General features: G+C 34.9%; 1 long non-coding RNA gene across 4 annotated transcripts in view; it reads left to right on the top strand.

The window, feature by feature from the left end:
• LOC308069159 overlaps positions 1-22,367 on the top strand; it is a 76,223-nt gene that overhangs the window by 19,883 nt on the left and 33,973 nt on the right. For all 4 annotated transcript variants that reach the window (XR_013930301.1, XR_013930302.1, XR_013930303.1 and 1 more), the window contains exon 1: positions 1-16,383. This exon is cut by the window's left edge and continues 19,883 nt beyond it. This is a non-coding gene — a long non-coding RNA (uncharacterized lncRNA). The remainder of the gene's footprint in view (positions 16,384-22,367) is intronic.

The raw sequence follows: 22,367 nt of genomic DNA on the forward strand, positions 1-22,367 counted from the left end.
ACCTGCAAATTACAGATACCTTCTAGATGCACACTGAAGTGCTTCTTTATGATTTTAAAAATATGTAGCATAACAGGAAGTAGGATGACAGTTCAACTTCACAGTGTTGTCATGAATCTGACACTGCACAAACCACAAGATCACAACAGTCCTTATACAAGTGTTCTGTATGCAAGCACATATCTGCATATATTTAAGTTTAAACATGTTGAAAAATTATTTTTCATAATTTTTTCACTGTTTTTGTATGACAGTACCATACCATCTTGTTGTTTTCAAATAAAAATTCCATGTTTTTTACTTTTCTGTACTTAAAGAAACAAAGCAGAATCATATCTCAATGATTTACATGTCTTGCAATAAAGTTCTGTGTGTTATTAGGTTACTCTTTTATGGTGTAATTAACACCCAGTGCTGCACTGTGAAATGTCTTCTCATTGAGGAGAAGGGCTTACCAGGCTCCAAAGAGTGGTATGGCTTTTGTGTGAGTAGCTTTTGTAGTTGGTTGTTTCTTCACTAAATGCAAGACAGAAACAATAGGCTATCTTATCCTCCTGAAATTAATTTCTTTTAGTCTTACCAATGGCACCATGGAAGTTTTTTGTGTGCTATTGAAGATGTACCGCTGCCTCAACACCTGCTGGTCTAAATTACTTGGAGACACTGGGAGTATGCTTGCTTTCACAGGTATTTCTAACAACTAATTGCCTGTGAAAATTCATTTGGTTATTTGCAACTTGAAATGACAGGAAGTGTTATGAGAGCAGTAGGTGAAATATATTCCCAGCTCACCCACCTCTGGTTTTTAATCATGTTGATGGAACTTTAGTATATAGACTATTTCTGCTCCACTGACTACTATATCAATAATTAAATAATTTAGATTTGATCTCAATATGAAAGTAACTCTATGCTATATTGTATGTAACACTCATGGAATGGTATTCAATTTTATGGTGGAAAAAATTATTCTAGTTAATTGGAAGAAATAATATTAGCATATGCTATCCTGAACTTCCATCATTATCCCTTCATATAATCAAAATTATAGTCTTGTTTCAATTGGCTTAGTTCAATACAATTATTCCCCTGCAAAAAACTGCTCTTGGCTTCAGGTACTTTGTGGCCATGTGTTTCATGCCATCAGATTCCACCTCACAACTTTTGAACAATTAGCCAAGGATCCAGAGTACACAGAGATATTTTTCTCAGTCTGGCAGCAAAGCCACATAGATCTCATTCTTTTCAATTCACAACCTGTGAGAATTAATACCACCTAAGAAAAACACAGAAAAAAACCCAGACAAGATAAAAGAATTAAATTATACAGCAATGTTTAAAAATCTTGAGGACATAAAAAGACTTGATTACCACTGCAAAGAAAAGCCCCGGAAATGGACTAGATTTGCCACATATGATTCAAGCTTTTCCCAGCAGAGCACTTAAAATAAATATTTGATTTAGTAGAAGTTAAGAGACTTGAGATTACCAGTATTCTCTGTTGTGTGCAAATTACACTTGGCTCCATGCTTTATAAATTTATGCTACAAGATGTTGCACATCTTTAGCATTTATTTGTCCATGAATATACAGATATAGACAAGTTGTTTATTTTCTGCTAAGTATTCTTTCCTAATACCATTTGTGAATTAAATCAGGCATTTTAAAAAGATACTCCAAGCATGTTTTAAATGATACACAAAAGACTTATTTTCATATAGTGTACTTTCTATTTATATTCTCATTTCAAAGGTGTGTTGATTGCCTGAACTTTACTGTGAATTACCTACTTACTATTCATAGTGCAGTGTTTAAGTAGGCTTTTGGTGTTGTACTAGATCAGTATTTTGGAGGAACTACTTTTGCCATTAAAAAAATTGCTTTCACTCTTATAAAAATTGCCTACAGATTTTTTTTAATACTTTGTCTTACTTTTTTCACTCGGTAACTTTGGCTAGATTCTACCATCCCTAGTCACAGGGCTTTCATCTGTTCAAGACCACCAGTTAGTCATGTGCACAATTTTAAATTAATATAAAAGTTTCCTCTGAAATGAATCATTCATTGTGACTATATTTCTTCATAACAGTGTATAATATGTGCTACATCCAGGTGTCTTGGTTAATATCTAAACTGCTGGTCTCAGTAGCACCTCACTGCAAATGCAGACATCCATTATAGCTCACCTGCTTGTTTAGGTAAGCTCAGGGTATACCATCCATTTTTCATGCACTCTACTTTCTGTGGAAACATAACCTGCATAAAAGGGCCAGAAAGGAGCTGTGGTACCCTCCAGGCAATTCCTTCCTTGAATGGTTGGCAGGTTAGACCTATTGGTATGGCTGTGTGCCTCTTGTACTATTGACATGTAGTCCAAGAAACTGTTTTCAAAAGGGTATAGAATATTCATGGTTACTCTCATAACTCTGTCCTGCTTCCAAATCAGAGGTGGTGAATCCATACTGAGCTACACTTTCATTTTATAACTTGGCTTTTTACTGTCTAAAGGATCTTTGAAGCATCATTTTTTATTTTGCTACATAGATATGCTTGCAAACATACATGACTTCTCAGATAATGTGTTCCAAATCTATAGAGTGCTTTGAAGGTGAGCAACCTATTCCTGAGTTTGCTGAATCCATGTATTCAGAGGGAAAACGGCAAAAAGCAGAGCAGTGAACAGATGTGTTGTCATTGTCCTGTCTGGCTTGCTTTGGATTCCAAAACTGATAGCAGCTCAGTTAAGGTGAGCAATGTAATTCTTAAAAAAGGGGTTTATAATGGTCTCGGCTGAAGTCTAAGATCACAACACCTGAGTTCACTAACAAGGGTTCTCATATAGATGCTTCCCTCCCTTTTCCCTTTCTTACATAAGTTTGTAGATTTGGCTTGAATTGTTTTCTGTGTCTTTCCATTTTTTATTGCAAAATACATATATAACTCCAATTTCATACTTTGCTATCTTTTCTTTTTACCTTATCTAGCTTTTTCTGTACATCACCTGAAAATGGAATTTCTGGAAGCTTTTCAGTACTCATACTCATATACTCAAAAGTGTGTTCTTTGCTTGTTTTCATTACTGATTTCTTTATTGATCTACTATCTTCTTTGTCTGCCTTCCATTTTTAAATTCTCACAAATATCTATCTCTTTCTTTTACTAGTTAGATGACAACGAGAAAATTGTCCAAAATAAGCACAATTGATGCCATTTTTTTGCTTGGAATTACTTATTTGATCTGTCAGTCATCCCACCAATTTCAAACACAGCTAGAAATAAAAAGTTGGACTAGAAAATACAGAATGAGGATAAGTACTTTTTAGCCTTATACACTCTAGGATAAGACTATAAATACAATAAGACTTCTGCATATCAATTCTGTCATATTTTTTTAATACTGAATTTAAACACAATTGGTTTATGTATGGTATTTTTGTTCAGTTGCTAAATCAATATCAGATTTGCTTTATTAAAATGTTTAAAAGGCAAAAATATTATTGTATGCAAAGAAAGAATGATTCTGTAAGGAAGAAGTTAGAGACGTTTTAAGGAATATTTAAGCAATATTTAATAAATATGTGAAAGGCAAATAAAAGTTTCTGGTGCCTCAAACTAAGCAGATACATTGTAAATGTTTTGTTAGTTATTTTCCTGAACAATTCCATATTTTGCACCTAATTAAATGCATTTATAGTTTTTAAATGCTTTTTCCATTCCATGTAAACAATAAGCTGGATGGGATTGCAATCATATTAACAGAAATGGCTGTGTCAGAGTTCTAATTTTGGAGGAAAAACAACGGTACATCAAAAAATAGTGAGACTGAAGACAAACAGCTCACCTGTTTGAGCATGTACAGCTAAAAACTTCTATTTTGGTTGTGTCTGCACACCAACTGGTATCATTCAAAGAAGAGGGGTAGCATTAAAAGAGCTAGAGGAGAAAGGGAATAATTATATTTAAAGTATCTGAAGCAATCATTAAAACATGCAAACCATGACACCATCTATCATTCTTGTCTTCAGTTTTCTTCTTTGTCATTGTGTTACCCTGTGTAATATCTAAAATTACACTGTAAATGCCTTTGGGGCAAGTTTTGTGTCTTAATTTATTTTGCAAACTTCCAGCAGTCTTGGGGTGTTGTATAATAATGTGCTGGATCTCGTTAGTTTGTGGGTGTATTCTGATACAAATAACAGCATGTGTTTAGTTTGCTAACAAGGTTAGTAAAAAATCAGTTTATTTCCCATTATTTCCTGTTACCTGCTTCTCTCCCTGTGTAAACCTGCGTGCACAGTCACACAAATACCTCTTTGTAGGACCTAAGACTTGCCTATCTGTTAAAACGTATAGGTTCAGGGTTCAAAAGGACAATGCTTCCTTTTTGTATTTCAGTGTGACGCCAGCCTCACAAGGAGACGCAGGTGCTTAGTATGTCAAAGGATGTTCTTAGGGATAAGCAGGCTGAATTGTTAACTTGGGCACAACTTCTGATGAAATCAGAGCACCTACAGACTGGAAGTCCATGAATGACTGCTGTTTCTAAAGTCTTAGATCTCAGCTGTTGGCTCAGTGGGAGTCTTACCTTCTGTGGTACTGAGTTTCTTCATCTCTTGTTGTTCAGTGAGAGCTGAAAGGTGCTCAGCAGGTGATGGAAGGTACTAGTAGAAGTTTAAATGTTCAGATCACTTTGAGTATCCAAGTATTAACACTGAGAAAGAGTAATTCTGTTTCAGGAGCGATAGGATGCCCCTGAAATCTACCTGCCTATCAATAGTCTGTCCTCAAAATGGACAGTTGTGCTGTCCCCTCCTTTCCCCCTCAATTTAGTGATCTCATGGAAAACAAATGTTTGGGGTGCTTTTGAGATATCTTTTATCTATTAAATTGGTTACAGAATGAGTCCATGTGTGATCATAAATTGGATGGACTGGATCTGAATATTAGACAAAGGACAGAAAAAGCAGAAACTAGCAGTAGCATCCTGCCATTAGATGTGTTTCAGTGTATTTTAAAACTGCACCTAGTGATAGAGGTGACAGAGAAATCTCACCAAATTCTGGTGATTTATTTGCTTGACTGCAGATGGGAAGACTACTTCACTTAGAAATTATCAGCACCTTGATGTTCTGACAGTTTTGTCAGACCACTGCCTAGACACTAGATTGGTTTGTATATCTGGAAATTTCCTTTGCTAGTATTTCCCCTACAGAGTTTTGGAGTAATTCTGCACTTTCAGAAATTTTAAATAAATCAACTGTAAATTAGAAAATAGCTGAATCTTCTACTGGTAATTCAGAAGGCCTTTGGATCATCTATAAGTTTGTTTCAATTTATTGTGATGTTGTGTGAAATTGCAAGTTTTCAACAGTCACGTTAAGGAATTTTGTCATTTTTCCTGTTCTGTCAAATTTAAAAATACTATCATTATCAATGATTAGTAAAGTTATAAGTAGAATCCAAACAATTTCCCAAGATATTATAGATCTCATCCATCAGTGATAACTAAAGAAAGCACTTGCTACAGGACGGTCCATCAACTGTCTTCTCCATTTTGTGGGACTTTTTTTTTTTTCTACATTCAAATTAAAGCTAAAATGGATGGCATTGACAATTACTTTTGCATCAAAATTCTGTAGACCACTTTCTTTGCTTGTAATGAAAACCAGTAATTTGAGCAACTTAGACATAGTGACTCCCATAATGTAGTAAAATTTTCTGAAGACTACATATACTTTTTTGATCTTAGTTCCACATGGTTTTTCTTTTTTGCAATCTAGTTTTTAAGATTCATATTTTAGACTCAAGACCAAAATATTCTAGAATTAGAATCTTTGTTTAAACTGCACTGCTCAGAGTGATCAGTAAAGAACTATGTAACACATGGCCCAAGTTAGTTTTTCTCCAGCATTTCCTTATGCCTATTGAACTCTCTTACTGAAAACATTGCAGTGTTGTTTCTAATACTGTGATACAATGAATTTGTTTCTTCCCAGGACAATCTTAGTTTCTTCAGAAGCACAGCCCTGAATTTTTTGTAATCATATTAACTTTCATCTATAGATTGTACATTTTCTTCCTAGAAGCACCAGTTCCTTGAAAGCAAGTTTAATTCCTTGTGTAACAGAAGAGTTGGTGCACTTTCTTCCTTTAGATTCAGATATAGCCAAATACTAGTGGAATATGCTCTGCTCTGATAAATGTAGAGTGTACTGTTTGTTCACCTAAATAATACCACTTAAATTCAATTGCATCTTGCAGTACTCTAACTCTTTTGTACCACTATGTCATCTGTGTCTCCCACGTTGAAGATGGAAGATGGTCACACAGATAAATAAAATCAAAAATCAATAGGAATAATTCTTATTGATACTAATTTGACTTGGTGATTGCTGAATAACTGAAGACTGGGGAGGGTTTGCAAGGCTGGATTCATTAGCTGATTTAATTCAGCTATGTGAAAGTTATTTGTTATTCTGTTAGTCACCAAAGCTCCATTGGTAACTATTGGGGAGAAAAAGGAGATGCCAGAAGGTTCATCACTTCCACCTTAAATACCTACAAACAGATCCTAGGCAACAAGCTTAGTCACCCTATTTTAAAGATTCCTACATTGAGGTGAAGAAGAAAACCCTTCCTCTGTTAGTGTATGTTTGCTTTAGAAAAAAAAAAAAAAAAAGTGACTTGAAGATTGACCTCAAAAGAACAAGAACTGTGTCTAGTGAGCTAGATCACTGGGCTGGGTTTTTTACTGTTTTAATTAGATACTAACTGATCCTCACTATCTGACTGTAGAACTCTATAGTTAATAGAACTTTGTCATTAGGAACTTCATCAAAGGCTTTCTAAAAATATAAATAAGTAATGTCATCTGCTGTTAAAATTTCCAAGTTCCACTATAATATCCACAAAGTTAGGTGGGTAGAATTTTCCCTATGCTGTACTATGCTAGTTATGCCTTATTAAATTATTGTTATCCCTTAGAGGCATGTTCTGAAATACTTCCTACCTACTTATTTTTTCAATGCTATTTCTCATTGCTAATTACCTGGAAAGATGTAGGTGACATCTGACCCAAATCTTAAGAGTAAAAAAAGTGTTTTCCAGTCTTTAAAAAGAAGCTTGTGGTTTGCTTCTGATCGACGTGAAATTTTATGTTTTGTATGATAGCATCAAAACATACATGAACCACAGATCAGATCCTCTCAGACTCTTTACAGTTCAAATTGGGAGGAAAAGAAGGGGAAAATAAAGGGCAAAGAATTAATTTAAAAAGTCAACTACTTGCCCTTCTGTCTACAATTTATCCAGGGTCTGAAACAACTTAGAATAGCTAAGATGGTTATGAATCTGCTTTGTACTCCCCAGACCAAGTTCATCCAGAGATGTTCCTTACATGCTAAAAATGGGTAATGGAAAGCCCAGTACTCCAACAGAAACATTATCCCAAACTCCTCTTCCTCTGGTTTTTCCTGTAAGCACAATTCCTTTTTTGTTTACAAAGAGATTGGAGTGTGGAATGAAATTTGCAAGCATACTTGGCAAAAACCTACTTTTGTCCCATGAGTGAAAACCTCTACACTGTCCAGAGGCACAATAGCAAATACTTCTTTGTTGAAAGACAGAAGTACAGTATTCCCCATCCCTCTCTCAAGAGGAAGAATATCTGCAGTATGAAAATGACACTTTTCTATTTTAGCAACTTCCTACTTCCAGTACTTTGCATTCAGAGTTCTGCAGATAACTCGCTAAGTGCTTGAGGCAATGTTGATCAAGAAAGTTATGGAAGAAAAAAAAAAAAAAATTAACCAGAACTCATCATTTACATCTTGCAGATCTTAAGTGACTTTGAGTAGAATGTCAGTGAATAATGTTCTGTTGTCTTTTAAATGATGCTTGTCATCAATGAGAAAAGTCAACAGTGTCTAAGCACTCTTCAAAAATATACTGTGCTAACAAAGACAAGAAATTGAAGTGAAAGCCTTACCAGTATATAATATTGCTCTGTGCTGTTAGTAATGATGGTCTTTGAACAACAATCTTTAAGTAATAATTAGTATTTGTAAAGAGTATAAAAATTAATTACATCACTAAATTAAAATGGGCAAGATTATATAAATCGATGCAATATCAATTGTGGTAATAAAACTACTTAATTTATCGATGACCATTTCAGGAAAAAAACATATGTTCATATAATATTTTCAATTTATTTACAAATTTGAAATTACAAGTTCATTGTATATTTTCATTATCTATAACTTTAGGTTTTAGTCTTGTTCTTGATGTTTTATTCCATAGTTGGCCTAAACATTCAGACAAATACATCACCTTAGCAAATAAGGGGACTTTCTATTTTTATGAAGGGGATGCAACTACTTTCTCTCATCTTCATTGGAGAAATTCACAGAGAATATTCCTCAAGAAATGATATTTCTAAAAGCTGATTTGGACAGAAGTCACCTCAGCCACATCCTATTTTTCTTTCACTATCACACCAGCAAAGATCGGCGGCATAGGGCTTGATAGACATAGTTATGGGGGTTTGGAGGTCAATCATTATCACTAAACAAAATTTTAAAACTCTAAGACAGATTATTTCCTGGTTACTTATATAGTTCTCTGTCCTTTGTGGACTGTGGGCTGGCTAGGGGACAGGGATCCTGCTATGAAAAAAAGCTAAACACTCAGTAGGCAGGCCCAGTGCTTACCGATCCTTCTTACGCTCATCAGTCTTACCACTGTTATATTGGCACTCTGAAATTGTGGTCATCCAAAGGCTGCTTGAATTGAATTATGAGACAATAGAAACTGACCCAAGGACAGACAAGTTCAGCGTCTTGAGCTGAGCTATCTGGTCTCATTACTGTAACTGGTTTATTAGAAAGCTCAAGATTTTGCCTGGGTAGGACCAAAGGCTTGTTGCAGGGCATGTAAACACTATGTTGTTTAATTTATAAGATGGCAATTTAATAGTGTTTGGCAGATTTAGTAAGGTCTCTAAGTAAATAAATGGATAGCTTCTGATGAATCAAGGAAAAGAAAACAAACAAAATAAAACACAGAAAAACATCACAAAATGCACTGACTTTTTCTTGATTCATTTCCAGGCACCATTTAGTTGAGCATGTAAGAAAAGATAATTGTTTGAGAAGGATGAAAATATTCTAAATGACAAAATCAGAATGTAAGACTCAATGAATAAAGAGGAGGTCATTTGGGGAAATGCTTAGGGTAGCAGTTTTTTCCAGCCTGATGAGAGATTTCTTGATCCACATTGTTTTGGAGTTTATTGTTGAAAAAAGAAAATCTGTTTAATATTTATTTACATAGTCACATTTGGTGATAGAAATAGGTATGAGTGGAGCTGCCTTATCATTACTTTAACATGCAGTACAAGAATTAAATTCATTGATATGTCATAAACAAAATTATATCCTCTTCTAAGGAAAAACCCAAATGATACAAGTTAAATATATTAACACATTTTACATAAAGGTAACTCATCATATATCTTTTATTTTCATGAGTTATAGATGCCTTCATAACCCTGACTGATGGAGCAAAACAGAGCTGGAAGTGAGTTAGGAAAAATTATCAGTAGAAATAAATGTGTATACAGAATCAGCCAGCTCTACAAGCTCTCTTTATGGAACAACAATATGCATTGCATACTGTGAATCGATGGCCTGTAATATTTTATATTAAGTGCTAAAGCAACATTAATGTCTCGGTTGAAGTGTGAATGCCTGGTGGTACTGCCTGTGGTTTGGAAGTAAGTAGTAAGTATGCATGTAAAGATAAGTAAAGGGTTGGATTGTGTTTTTTATCCTTGCTCCTGAAACTATTATTTCTAACGCAGGCAAAGAGGAAATAATTACAGATAGACAAGAAGGAGGAGATTAACAAATTTTTCATGATTTTTGGTAAACTCCTCATCAAAAATTACAGAAATCCTTTTCCTCAGAATCTGCAGACAGCCCTCTACAAAATACAGAGGCAATGGTGGAGAGCAGGTACAGCCAAAGGAGAAACGGGTAACAAGTTTAGAAGAATTTGCTTTCCTCCTGCTCATTGTTGAAATTACCAGGAAAGTAATAAAATTCCAAGTACATTGTAGAGAGCTGAATTGTCTTTGTGTATATCTCCTAGTCCTACAGTGTTTTATTAATACTAAAGTGTTTCCATATGAAGACCTCAGTCGCTCTGTCTTCTCTATGAGGTAAATGGACATAACTCACCTGAAATATGGGTCATCCTATAAAGGAACCTGTCTTTGTGTCTTGATTATATAGGAAACATAGACAACTTCACTGATCTTCAGTGCCTCAAAAGACACAATAGATGTGCAGCTCAAACTGAATTTTGAAATGATGCTTTGTGAAAATGACTAATGTAAAATATACACAAGGGGTGAATGACCATGGGTAGAGAAGTAACATTACTTTGACCAGTACAAGAAGTAGTGGGTGCTGGTTGCTAAAAATGGGAGGGTTCAAAAAGAGAGAAGTTATTAAAGCTGGAGAAAACTGGCTTATAGAGAAGCATGACAAAAAAGAACTTGTTCTGTATGGCTTCCCAAAGAAGTGACTTGCTTATTATCTAGAAGTGCAAGAAAAAAATATACTGTGTTAAAAGATTAGCAGAAAAAAATATCTTGTAATAGAACTCCTGGCTGGAAGCTGAAGCCAAACAAATTCAAATAAGAAATAAGGCACAATTTCACAGCAGCAATGGTATTTAACCTTTAGAGCAAAAAGCCAAGGGTAGTGTTTGATTCTCCATCTCTCTGCCTTCAAATCAAGACTAGATGTTTTTTCTGTAATACGTTAAACATAAACTACTGAGCTGAGTACAATCGAAAATGAAATTTAATGACCTATGATGTACAGGGTCAGAATGGATGATCTAATGGATCCTTCCTGTCTTGAACTGTGTGAAAAAGTTAATGGAGCTGCACCATTTTACAGAGACAAAGAATTTGTCTTTCATGTCCATTACTCAGCACTTCTTTTCCTATTTTTTTTTCAGCTGGCCTATGTAAATTAATTCAGAACTGGCTTTCTTTGAAGGTTTTATTTCATGTATTACTGTACTGAGATACAGAAAGCCTATCATCTCCTTACATTACAATTCTTTTGCAAAATTATTTCAATTTTCTAAAAGCATTAACATCATCCTCATCACTAGCTCATGCCAAACAAATATGCTTGGCAGTAGGTCTTTGCACTCACATGTTTGTGTCCCTAATTAATTCAGATGTAATCATTCACTACATCTTCATTCCCATATTTCTCCTCCTCTGTGTCTCTGAGGTTTTTTGGTAATTAGAGGGTTGGAATTATGAATTCTTATAGTCTTATGGTTTTTTTTTACCTTCTTTTTCTCACCTCATCTTTAAGCAGAATTTTATTCTCATGTCTCTTCTTGCCCTGGAGGTCTGTACAACCTCCCTAGTGCTGTCCTTATTCTTTTTCCTATCTAGGAGCTTAATCCCAGATTGATTCATTATATTTCTCCAAGGCTTACTATAGCAATTTTTCAGTTCTGATTTTTCTCCTGATACACAGAGCTCTACTTTCCCTCCTGTATCTCTCATGTTTTTGTCTTCCAGAAAGTCTGGAAGCCCTGTGTTTAGAATTAATATCCTTCCTTGGGAATAAATCATGTTTCTTATGTAAGTACTACACTGCCATGCGTTTGATTACCAAATGTTCATATTTTGAATATTGTATTTCTGTAATGGCATCTCCAGAAACAGTATCCTAGTTACACGCTGGATGTAGAGGCACCCCATGAATATTTTATAACTCTGTCCATGGAATATTCTCCTGAAGTGTCTTTTCATGGTGAATCAATTCCCCCATTGTTGAGCAAGTTCTTTTTAAACATTATCATTGGTTCTATTAGTTTAAGACTTAGCTCTCATTGCTACAGTATAAATAAATATACACACTTTTTCTTCTTGTCAGAGTACCTGCTAAAAAAGAGCCTTATTGTCACTGTTTTGTTTAGGATCTGAACTTTCTAAAGGACAGTGGGAGTTCTAGTTTTGGGTAATGGAAATTTCGGTGACTGAGTGAACTAGTGAGTCCTTTTAATTCAGCATCATAACTTTAATAGCAGAAAGTGTCAGATGCTTCATTGGAGAATGAAACAGTTGTTCAAAGGGAAAATGTGGGTTTTAAAAAAAAAAACATGCCAAGCACTAAATACCTTACTTTTTGACATGAAACATATCCATTATTTATACATTTATTTTATTATTTTATTTTATTAGTTTTGGACCACTGAAACTTCTCCTGATGACTTCAAAAAGAATATTTCTTTAGTTGTATTCTTCTTTGAAGGGTATGTGGAAGGTGTGAACGGACATGCATATCCCAAACACAAGTATATTAAAATTATTTCCTTTCTCCAACAGTTTAAGAGGTATACCTCTCTCCCAACATCAAATTATTCCATTTGATATGAGGCATGTTTGATAGTTTTTCACTGATTTCTTCTTGCTGCAAAACTCAGTTATTTAAAATTGTAGAAGATTTAATTCTGTTTATCCTTTTCTCTGAAGCCTAATTATTTCAAAGCCTTCATTCACTGAAGTTTTAGATTGAATATACTTTTAACACCTCTATAAATTGGCAACCTTATTCCTAATTTTGTATTGGGGATGACAGATTTAATAACTAAAGCTTTCAAACAGTAAAACCTTTAACAGCATACAGTTTGGTTCTGGAGTAAGACTTAGACCAGCAGACTGCAAGGAATGACGGTCTCTGAGGAATTCTTTATTCTGGTCCTTCTTTCAGAATGTTTGGAATTGAAGGAAAGTTTAGCTTGCAAACCAACTGTGGAGTTGAAAATAAAATGTAGATAAATTTCAGATGTGAGCTGAACCCGTTGTGGTTTCCTTTTAATGGCTAACATTTAATTAGAATCTTGCTTGTTATCAATTACAGTTGCTACACTTGAATCTGTGGGGGAAAAAGACACAATTTTCCTACCATTAAAATTTAAACTGCTTTCGTTTTGCAGGCTTTTACATAATGGGGTGCTTTCAATTTCTACTAAAATGTCTACAGGTTTTTGATATATTAATCAAAATAATTTCATTTACGAAAATGTTGGAGCCAATATGGTTTTGGTGGAAAAAGTCTTTGTGGAGGTAGCAATAAATGTTGAATTAAAAATTACAATGTTAAGGAATATGTATAAATATGTATATATTTAATATACGTATATATAAATCATAAATACATTTATAAATAACAGTAAATATTGGAAACATGGACAGTTTTAACTAATTTTCTAATTTAACTAATTTTCAGGGAGGAAAAAACCCGGTAGTAGACCCTGAAAACCCTTACATACACAGCGGCAAGAGCAACAGAAAGAAAACTTACAAGTCTGAAATACTCAAGAGTTCACCTAAATTCATAAACAAGAACCATTATAATCCATGAAAAAAGATTAACACCTTTTCCAAAAAGATTATATATTTCTTAGATTTTTTGAAGTTTTATATTATCCTTAGATTTTAAAAAAAGATTTGACAGTAATGCCTAGAGCATCTCAAGAACTCAAACAGAATCAGTACTGATGCTTGTCCAAATGTTATCTCAAGTAGCAAGCTGAGAACTAGGAGTACGCAGGGAATGCTCCCCCCATAACATGAGCACAAGAGTGAAGGGCATCCCCAAGTTACATAGAAGCTGGATCTGCTTATGAGGATGCTTCACGTTATTATATTAAATGACAATATTCTACTTTGTGTATGAAGTTCTTATAACCATCTTTTATGGCACATTCGTTGTGGACATTTAGGACAAAGCAGACCTAGCATCACTAACCTAGAGTATGGATTCTGCTGTTGCCTGAAGCTCTTACTGAAATGTGGTGAAACAAGGATTCAAAGGACTCTGAGTTCCTGGCATTCCTATCCATCCACATTCTTTTAGAGTATCTCTGATCAACATGGTTTGTTGTTGGTTTTTTTCCAAAATGGGGAAAAATCCTTAACCAGATAATCAGTCACATTATCCTGAGAAAAGGTATTATTTGACATATTTAACCTCAATAATCAGCAGAAGGGAAAATTAAACCATCTCCTTACCAGAATTATCACATAATTTACACTACATAAAAACTGGGTTCCAGGAATGAAGTAAATTCATGTTTTTCCTGATAACAATTATCCCGAGCATCTTTAGTATCTTATTCAGACTTTCATTTCTTTGTCCTGGTCTGCTGTCCTTTGCCATCATTCAGGAGGACAGGTAAAGACATAGAACAGAAACATAAACCTGACACTCAGCTTAGCCATAAACTCAATTGCAAACTTAACATCAGAAAAAAAGTTCTCTTGAATAATATTTTTTTTCCCAATTTCAGTGTAGATGTGGAAAGGTATGATTTTGCAAGAATAAAATATTATAATAGAAAAAGATTAAGTGCCTGCCTTTTTCTACCATGCATATGGGTGTAAAGCTAATATTCAGAAATTTAGCACATACATTAGCATTAGGGATGTGTTGATAAGAATACGATATACATTAATTATGTAATATTCCATGTCACTTTTTATATTTCATTTCCCCATAAACATAGAATAGCAGTGCTAATATGACCACTAGTATCAATCAGGAGTCCATTAGCTAGTATTTTGGTATTGTGCGTTCAGCATTTTGCAGGAGTTTGAAGGTAGTTAAGTTAAAGTGACACTGATGTTCTCTAATGCAAACATACCTGTTGGATGATGTGATCTAAGCTTACCTTCTTCCTCAGTCTTTTTAATACAGTAGTAAATCTGAGAGGCTTGAGTATGTGTAGTACTCTGACAATTTTTAGAGAAAGCCTATTTGCTTGAAAAACATTGTGTAAAATGTGCTTAATTCCACTGCTAAGAAATAAGACCAAAACCTGAAATCCTGTATAAAACACTTATTCTCCAGTCCATTTGTGTATGTAATTGTAAATATACAGGAATGGTGAGATAGTCCACTGAAATATATACCTAAAAGGAAACCCCACTGAACATTTCCCAATAATTCTTAGCATTTAATTTAATTTTTTAAATTATATTGGGTATCAAGCTGATGTTTTTATAGAACTACATGTCCAGCAACCACCAGATCTTACTCACACTTGGTAAGATTTTTCTTCCAGCTATCCTTTGATTGTGGGTTGTTGGGTTTTTTTCCTCAGGTGCACTGCTTTACATTTATCTATACTAAATTTCATCCACTGTAGGAGTCTGCAGTCAAATCATCCTGCTGCAAATCAGGACAATACATGACAGTGAAGCTATATGAAGCATGTGCCAGAAAAGTTCAGTTAAGAGTACAATTGTCTGGGAAAGAAGTAGAGTTCAGCAGCAGCTACTTTCTGCAGTAGGTTTTCCATCTCTGGCAGTGGGCAGTCTTACAGATTATGTTTTTCCTTTAGAGCAATAACTTTTGAAATGGAGTAAGTACTGAGGGAATGGAATTTCACAGCCTGAGATTTTTGCATTTTTTTCCTATTTAAAAAAATGTAAATTAAAAGTACTATTTTCAGCATTTCCTTTTAATTGATAGCAGTTCTTCACCAGGATAATAAATACCAAATTATTTACTTCAGAGGATTGAGAGGATTACTCAGTTAATGTTTTAAAAGCACTTTGAAGATAAAAAGCACTATTGAGCTGCTTAAGACTTACTGAATAATTAATTATCTAAAGGTCCCATTCTCCCCCCTACAGGTTATTTCTACATAGGGGAGAGTAAACTCTGAGCTTCATATCATGACTTTCAAAGCCAGGCTTTTTAAATAATATTGGTTTAAAAACTTTGCTTTTTTAGCTGTCTGAATCTGATTCCTTTGAAGTCAATGGCAAAAGACCAACACATTCCACTGAAGCATGCTATAGCTGTTCAGAATAAACAAGTTGAAACAATGGTTAGAGCCCCATCTGCAATATTTACATTTTGTCTTAGTGTGTATATATATACACTCACATGCACATACATACATATATGCACATATATATATATATATGTACACACATGGATGGTGGTTTGTGGACATATAAGTTATGTTTTTTAATTTGGGACTTTAGGTGTATGGAACTCATTCCTTCATGAACAGCCACTTCTAGAGATCCGCACTGTCCTTGCTGGGAACCTCCACAGGCAAAATGGATCCCATTACAAGATCTGAACAGAACAGATGAATGATCTTAGCAACAGTAAAGGGAAAAATGTTCTTGAAAAGACTTCACCTGGCTCCTGTACTCTGTCCATCTCAAAGCTAACAGATAACTCGTATGAAGACATGGAGAAAAAGGAAAGAGTTTCTGAACCCAGCATTTGAAATTATCTCTTGTCCACAACAGAATCGTTGAAGGTAATTACCAGTCCTTCCTTCAGTATCTTAACTTAAAAACGTCGTAAGTGATCACTCTAAGGTAAAAGTTACTCTGTTTGCTGAGGACAGAAATCTCCCTTAAGACTAAATAGTTTGGGAAATACTGTTGCACACATATCAGATCTTTAATTTTGAAGACATCAGTCCCTCAAACACCAATTTTGCAAACATTAAATACATACTTAATTTTACAAATGTTAAATACATCTTGATTCTGGTATGACTGATTAGAAGTCAGATGTTAAGTATTTGTTAATACTAGCATAATTATGGCTTAAATTCATCAATATATTCCATTTGAGAGAAAGTCATGAGAGTTATATATTTAACTGGAGTTCACAATTGATTCCACCCTAAGATAAAGAATAGCGTAGTATCTCAGCCTGAACTCATTTAAATTTGACCTTTTAATGTGCTACAGCAGCATACTATCTTATGCTTTTAGCTGTGTTGGCTCTTAAATCAGGGTCTAGATGTAAAAGGTCATGCTGAATTCTTGAGTTACATTTTTAACGAGAACCGCTCTTAAGGTTTTTCATTATTAATACCAAGAACATGCAGGGATCATAAGAGGAAAGAGCAAAGGAGTGAGAAGGGATTTGATTAACAAATTGGTCTCTGTATACCCTTTTCTGTTTGCAAGCATACACTAATCTGATGACAAGAAGCACAGCTAAAGAAGTGATGGTTGAAACACAATGCTATGAAATAAAAATATTAGTCTATCTTTCTAGCAAGAATGTAAATCTTGAGTTAAAAAAATGAATGTTTGGCCCACATGTGTCAGTTATTTCCAAAGTACAGAAGTTATTGATAAGTTTATGGTTTTATGTTTCTAAAATATTCCTCTCCCACAGGATCTCATGAAATATGTGTGTGTTTACAGGAAATTGTGGAAATAGTGACTCATCTTTTCAATAATTTACACAGGATAATTTCTTGAAAAGCAAGATCAGCATGGGCTTTTTTTCTTGATTGCAAAGGATTTGGTTAGCTACCTCTGGATACTCTCAAGCAGAATTTTCAAAGTAGAATCTAAGTGACATTTGCTCTTTGGCAATACACTTTCACTACTAGTTGCTTCAGTCCTCTGAACCATAGCCTCGTATCTCTTGCTAGGATTTTTCAAAACTTCATTTCTGACTGATGTTATATTTTCCTGACACCATTGTATGTAAATGTCACAAAATGCTCCCAACCCATGGAAATCTCTCAGGTTTCTCCATTTTCATGATGTTTGTACCAACTTTCTGTAGGCCATGGTGTTTTTCTTAAATGTGCTTAGAGATATCAAAATTAAGTGATAGACAATGCTTCTAAAAAGCGATCGAAACCTAAATTATATGTTCTATCCTCAAATACTGCAGAAAAGAATGGAACAATGTCACCAAGGGAAATGGAACACTAAAATATTGTGACACTGTGAAGTTCGATTTAAGTGGACGAAGCAACAAATAGGCTGTGTCAGAAAAAGCTTTTCACACACATAACACACAATTAACTGAAGCCCACCTCTATTACCAAGCCAGCAAGGCAGCACAGTGAAGCCCAGAGGAACATGGCACTCCCTCTGACCAGTCTCTGTGTCAAACTCTTGGGCAGAGCTCAGCACCAACACATAGTAGTTCCACCGCAGGCACTCTGCTTCTACACTGTGTTGGATGTCCACGTAACGTTCCCACCAACCCCAGTCTCTACTGCCAAGCGTTGGTATAGCCAGATGTTGATATAAGCTGCCAGTCAGATTGTAGTACCCACTTCCAGCAGTTTCAGGTACCATTCTGCTGCCAGTTGTTGATACACGGCCCACACCAAGGCTCATTATGCTCAAAACCTCTATGCATGTCAACTATGGCTCATTATGCTCAGGCCTTTTTTGCAGTGTCCTCTTGGCCATGGCTCATTACACTGAGTCACTCAGCCGTCGGTCAAGGCAAAGCCGGGATGATACTGTGTCAAATGAAGGATAGTCTCTCCTCCACTCAAAGTAAGCATTTGTTCCCTTCAGATGGTACTTTATGAAACTCTGGGATGGCTTTCTATTTATCATGTTTCTGCATCACAACTACTGGAGCTGCCTGCGGATGGTCTAGTCCATGATGTAGGTTACAAAACCTATTTGGGCTCCTCCAGTTCACAGCTGAAAACCATAGCTCTGAGGGGAACAGGAGTAATGTGTAAGCAATATAGATATGATGCCATTTTTCCTTGGCTGCATCCCCTATTGCAGGACCTGCAAGAAGAAAGGGCATAGAATCACCACAATAGATAAAACATACCTCCAGTATATTGTTATAATGATGTCAGAAATATAATGAACTATTTCAGGTCTTTCTTATAGACAATATTTTCATTATTCAAGAGCTTTGTTGCTAAAAAATAGAGCAGGTTCTTGCAAATGCTCAAACATACCATGATGTCCAGCATAATGAATATGTTAAATGAATAGCCACAGGTTACAGAATATGTCCTACAAGTCTGCTCCATTAATCTTCTAAGAGAGCGAGAATCTGCTACAACACTGGAATTTTCTAATTTAAAGCTTATTGTAATCTTCATTTCATTCTGAGCCTGCAAACAGTAGCTAATGAAACTTCACCTTATAGACCTTAGAATAAATAATATTAGTACTCATCAATTAGAAAAGCAAAACCAGTAAGCACGCATTTTTAACATATGTATGTAAAAAGTACATTTTTGAACTACAGGAGTATTTTAAATTCTTACATTGACCTGTTTGACCTTCTCATCAATATGCCCCACATGAATAATGCAGCACCCCAAACTCATGCCATTAAAAATCATAATAATTGTCTGACATGCACATGCAACATTACACTGGGGATCAATTTGGCCCAGAGCATTCCATTAAAACACAAAGTGAGTTTCAAATGTATATGTTAAAATGAAACATCAGCTATAATGAAAAAGGAAGCAGAACAGAGTGGGCTTTAGGTATTAGTATGCATTTTCCTTTAGAGAACATTTTGTCATGCTTGTACTATACATAATGCCATTCCATATTTGATGTACAATCAATCCACATTTTATTTTGCTTTTAAAATTATCCTGTGAAAAGTACAAGGCAATCAATGTACTGTGCTCTAGAGAGATGGTGGTATTATTTGAATTGCTATTGCTATTTAATATTTAGTTTTCAATAAAGCCTTGAATATGGTCCATTGTATTAGCTACCATACAAGTACTTAGGAAAATGTGGTCCCTAATCTAAAGTTCAGCATCTCTGAATTACGCAGCTTTGGTAAGCTTAGAAAAAGACAGGTAAAACACAGTAGAGTGACCTGGTTATTTGTTCTTCATGTGTTGCCCCTGAACATTCAGAGATTGAGATCATTCTACCATTCTCATATCCGTTCATATAGCAGGATACTGAAAAAATTATTCTATTGGAATTAATGTTTTTTAAGTTAATCTAAAGACCTCTGGCATTGCACGATAGAGTATTGGACTTCACATAGCTTAAAAAAGATTGTCTTTGTAATAGTCTGCAGAGTTCAATCCTTTAGCAGTGAGGAATTCAGTCACAACTAGATGAAAACTAAAAAAACTATTAGTGGGTGTGTTTACCTTTTACCAAGCACAGGATCTGCCCCCATAGATGTCCTTGATGTGAAAAGTATATTCCAAAGTGGCAAGGCAAGGGTAGATCAATGACTGAAGCAGGTCATTTAAGACTGAAAATCCTGGACACATTTTGGCTTGACCGAAGAGTACGGTTGAGAACTTTAGTGGTAACTTTAATGGGTTACCAGTGAGGAAAGTGGTTCTCCCTGACCCAGATGCACACGGAATTTTTAATGTTTCTGTGAACATATTGTGAGGCAGATTTATTCACAGAATACAATAAATGTACCCTTTGGATTCCCATGTCTATAAAGCCATCGTGGCTATGGTGTATGTTGGTATTGTTAGATCTCAAGTATTATCAATGCATTTAGTGCATAAAATATAGACCTACAATTATGCTCTGCTCCACACTGTAAGGTAATTATTAGTTGAAGGAGGCAGCCAGTACTTCACAACTTGCCAGTCTGCGTGAAGCTTTAAGGACATCTGTATTAAACTAATGAGTTGACGTCATTGTATGTGTGCTGCAACTAATGTTATGTAGCCTCACAGTTTTACGTTAAAAGCAGATTTTTAGTCCACATATTCTTCATTGTCTAAAACAAATTTAGTCTTTCATTTTCTTGCTTCCTGCTTCAAATTCAAATGTAATAAACAATTTCTTAATATTCTGATAGAGAAAGGGCAGATTGGTGTAATTGGTATATAACAAAACATTACAAAATTTTTCTTTTCCAGGATAATATGGTACACACCAAATTTCAGCCTGTAGTGAATTTTGTAACAAAGTGGTAAACAGGGATTTGGAAGAGAAATACTGACAGGTCTGCTCCTAGCATTGTAATACTCTTAAATATGAAAAGTTTCTGAAAGTTTCCATCATATATAATTACAGTAACTTACAAAAGCATTTCCCAACACAGAAAAAGGCTAAAATTAGTAGCAGCCAACCTGTCATTCTGCTTCCTTTTTCAGCATTCCTGCTTTTTCTTGGAGGTCATTTTTAATGAGTATGTACAAGCACCTGAAAAATCAGGTGCATAAATTAACTACCAATTAAGGTAGTTTAAAAAACAAAAAAAAGGGAAAATTTAATTACTAGTTTCTATATATAAGTCCACTCATTATCACGCAGTATGCCTGAATGTTTATCACATAGCAATTACCGAGGCTCCAAAGTAAAGTGATGTTTTCATTGTGTTTCAGTCCTGAAACTGGATATAACATGAAGCAAAAGAATGTGCTTTCAAATTTATGTGTCAGTGGGTACAGCTGAAAGAATGTTACCATGATTTAATATAGCAAGTGCTTAATTATTTCTGTATAGTATTTCCCCCCCCATTTAATATCAGGTCTGGAGTGGCTGTTGACCTAGTTTTCAATTAATTGCAATGAGAATACAAAATGGCCTTTAAAGCAGTGAATTTTTTTCACTGGATTACCCATGACAGCTGAAATGGTGAATTTATAATTGATAAACTTTGTTTAGTTTAATAGTGAACGGGCATTATTACCCCAAATCTTACAAAGCAATAATGGCATCAGAAAATATACAGAATGTTAAGAATAGGATTCCGTAGAAATTATCATATTTGTTTGTAAGACAGAAAGAAATTTAATATCTACAAATACAAAATAAAATGTCTATGTATGCGGGTATTAACACGCTAATTATCCCATGAAAAATGATTAGGTGCTAGCCATGTATTTTAAGCAACTTTGATGGGGTTTGACTGAGTAGCATAATCAACATTTGTCATTACACCCGTAAAACAAGGGAAAATGTTTTTCTTTCCATCAGACAAAGAACAGATGATAAGAAGGTGAAGAAGGAAAATGAGGTAAAAAAGATCCATTTACTGTAAACAATCTTACTGCAACAAATCATAGACTAGGTACAACAGAATGTAGATGCTTATAGCTGTAATTTCAGCGCAGGCATTTAGGTGCCTGGACTCCAGAGTGGAATCCAGAAACATAACTGAAATGCCATGGCTATTTACAAGAGGTAAAAGATAAACTGTGAGTCTCCACTTGGAATCCTGATGTGATGAGTAAATCATGCAAGAAGGAAATGCTGAGAAGGTGAATATAATTTCTAACATTTCATAACTCTCTACTAAGGACCAACAACCAGTATTCCACTCCAGTATACAGCCATTTAATCTTTCTTTTGAAAAATTCAGATAGGTTTACTCTGTTTAAAATCTAACCACTGGAGCAGAACAAAAAGCAGATAACAGGGTAGTGGCAATGCCCCTTTTGTATAACAAACCTTGATCCAATTCTTCAGTTATCTTCTGGGAACTTAACGCCCACTGCAATCCAAGAGAATTATGTACCTAATTACTTCTGTAAATATGATGCTTTGAAGT

This window comes from Falco punctatus (assembly GCF_963210335.1).
Source record: "Falco punctatus genome assembly, chromosome: 9".
Classification (NCBI taxonomy): Eukaryota; Metazoa; Chordata; class Aves; order Falconiformes; family Falconidae; genus Falco; species Falco punctatus.